Below are 2981 nucleotides of genomic sequence, written 5' to 3' on the forward strand. Positions count from 1 at the left end.
CACAAAACACAGGAGACACGTTAGAGCAGGAAATACAAGGGTAAGTGAAACTAGTTTCAGAAGAAAGGACTGGAAAATAAAGCTTTGCAGGCAGACTATCACTATTCAGAAACAAAGTCGTCATTATTTTGAGAGTCTTGTCTCATGAATGACGTGTATCCCAGTAATTTTCACAGTTGAGAAGCAACTTTTTTTTTCTTTTTTTTTTTTCTTTTTTTTTTCTTTGTTCCCCCAGCAAGCAGCATGCAGAGCTCATATTTTAGCCTTTCAGCAGGGATGCCCCTCTGTGGCTCGCTCTCAACACTTCCCTGCAGTACGTGATCCCCCTGTCGACATTGTTGGGGTTGTGGGGGTCACAGGCTGTGGCCGGGATCTCTGACTCAACAGGGCTATAGTCGCTCTATAGGTAGCACGACTGTGATGAAAACCTTTAGGGGTGCTGTTACACGGTGAAACACCAGCAGAACTCAGCCCAACGCATCGCTCTTTGCTCAGCTGCTGTGTCCTCGCTGGCTCCCGGGAGCGCCTTTCCCCAGGAGAGGGCAGTGGAGCCCGCACACGCTCCCCACTCCCCTCCCGACGGCGGCGGGGAGCATCCGTTCCCTCGGGTGTTCCGTGGGGAACTCATGGGCTGAGTAGAAGCAGGATTACGGATTTAATGTATCTGCTAGAAACCGTGTACGGGAACATCCAGGAAATAGTCTACGTGTTTAATAACGAGAATAAATTTTGAGCAAACAAGTCTGTTGTTGCTTTTATTTGACTGGAAGTTTTCTCTGTCACACATACTTGTTCACAGCCACACAAACTTAAACTAGTAGTTTGCTGATTCCACATGGGTTTATTTAATTCCTATAGCCCGAATTAGAAAAAGTTATTGACATTTAAATAGCCCTTCAGAATGCTGCTACTGCTATCCTAAGCCAAGTCCTCACAATAAAGTCATTTACTTATTTCAAATTTACAGGCATTCAACCTAAGACAACAAGCAGCCTTGGCTGAAAACCACAGAGTGGTTTCAAGGTACTGTAATTAAGGGCAGACTGGGATGCCTTCTCTGCTCCTTAGCCATCCACTTCCCCTAGTATGCCAGCAGTCAGCCAGCTGTTTTCTGTAGGCTCATGTTTACAGCAGGTTCCCCTGGCTGTATTCCAGGTTTTGGTAACTGGCCAGTGCAGACTAAGAGCCTGTATCAGGCCTGTGAGGGGCAGGCAGGGCAGGCTGAAGGGAAGTGGCTTTTGCCTGCAGCCTGGGAATCCAGCAGACACCCCTGGCCAAAACAAGCATTGCTTCCTGTAAGGACATGACAAATCTTTCTACCCCCAGTGAAAAGGGGTAAATTTAGGAAACTCTGACATCCAGCTTTGGAGAGAAGATTTTCTCTTTTACATGAAACATTAAAAACTCACCAACCCCAATATGAATCTGGCCCAGACTCAGGACAGACATTCTTTGCTGTTGTCAGTGTCATTTGTCTCCAATCTGTAAACAATTCCCTGTTCCCAGGTGAGTTCCTACTCCCCGGGGCACCTGCTGAGCTGGGGCCACCTTAACTGTCCTGAAAGCAGTAGGATGCAGAGTGGAAGTGGCAGGCTGTGTTTCCCAAGCAGGCCTACTAACATCGCTGCTGTTAGCACGAGGTCAGGCAAGTTTTGCTGCAAAAGCATAGTAACCCCCTGGAGAGATGACTCAAATGTGTGATGCTAAGCTGGTTAAATGTGTTGCCAGCTCTACAGATGATAAGATGCCTTTTCTTCCTCAACCACTCTCAACTTAGGTATGGAAGCAAGGAAAATTTTATTTCTACAGCTCATGTCTCAGGTACTTGTGGTAGAGAATGGAAAATAAATCCCCAGTGCAATGTCAGCTAGAAACTTGTTGAAAGAGCAAATACAATAAATCCAAAGGGGCCTGGTTTCAAAGAAGTTGGGAATAGGAGAGAAGTCCTGCCTTTCAGCTCTGAACCCTCCTCAATCACTGCTATATCCAGTAAGATGTCATGCATGTTCAAGGCTCTTGGTGTGAGTGGGGATTTGGCAATTTGCACCAACAATCTGCCTGTCATATGAAACCAAGTGGTTTATAGGAAGCACAGAAATCAGTAGGATATTCTGTATGTAAGGGCCATTGACGTCAGTGCAAGCTGGACAGTCCAACCCTCGGAGTCTGCTGTAATCAGCCAAACGGGGATCAAAGGCACAAAGCACAGGCAAATCAATACAGCAAGGATATCTGAAAAGGGCCCAGAAACGTTTGAGTTTCATCTGTCAACAACTTCCTGAAACTGAGCATTAAGTATGTTTCCATGTTGCCCCATACCAGAGCCTGCTGCCATTGAGACAAAGCCCCCATTGAAAGATGTCGAGTGATTTGATTGTCCCTGGAAAGGCTGGAAATCAGACACAATTTACTCTATTTTTAAGAAGGCTTTTAAAATTAACCAACCAAGTCAACTACAGTAATATTCCACAGGTGAAGTTAGCAAGGAGGTTCATTAAATTTTATTTGTGTCCATCTTTCATTGACTCCTTTTCCATAGTGGAAGAACATAAATTAGCCAAGGCAGTTCAAAGCTAGAGTTGATTCACGGGGAGATTAAGGTGGGGTGTGAAACCTTGGTTCTCTTTTCTCCTGTGTGCATTATGATTTAGTGTCATCAGTGGGCATGTGGTATTTTGAATACAAGAAGATGATGTAGAATATCCATAAGCCCTAAATCTATCTGCAATGTTTTGCTGTAAGGAGGATACTGCACTTAGAGTTACTGTTTCTCAAATTCATGTAAAGTAACTCACCCCACTGCACAACAGATTCCAATATTTTGTTCTTTCATAGTAGCGGTTAGACCAATTATAGCTCAGCTGTAACGGAAAGGTACAATACAATTGCTCCTACTTCTCAGTCAAATTTCCCAGAACCTGTCTCTCTGTCACAATTTAACTTTTAAATTGAGATGGGTTTTTAAATGAAAATATCTAGAA

General features: G+C 44.3%; 1 long non-coding RNA gene across 13 annotated transcripts in view; it reads left to right on the forward strand.

Moving 5' to 3' along the window:
• Positions 1-534: 534 nt before the first annotated feature.
• The window catches only part of LOC108449637, a 77906-nt gene continuing 75459 nt past the window's right edge, over positions 535-2981 (forward strand). For all 13 annotated transcript variants that reach the window (XR_001865877.1, XR_001865881.1, XR_001865876.1 and 10 more), the window contains exon 1: positions 535-545. This is a non-coding gene — a long non-coding RNA (uncharacterized LOC108449637). The remainder of the gene's footprint in view (positions 546-2981) is intronic.

This window comes from Corvus brachyrhynchos, unplaced genomic scaffold (genome assembly GCF_000691975.1).
Source record: "Corvus brachyrhynchos isolate BGI_N302 unplaced genomic scaffold, ASM69197v1 scaffold279, whole genome shotgun sequence".
Taxonomy (NCBI): domain Eukaryota; kingdom Metazoa; phylum Chordata; class Aves; order Passeriformes; family Corvidae; genus Corvus; species Corvus brachyrhynchos.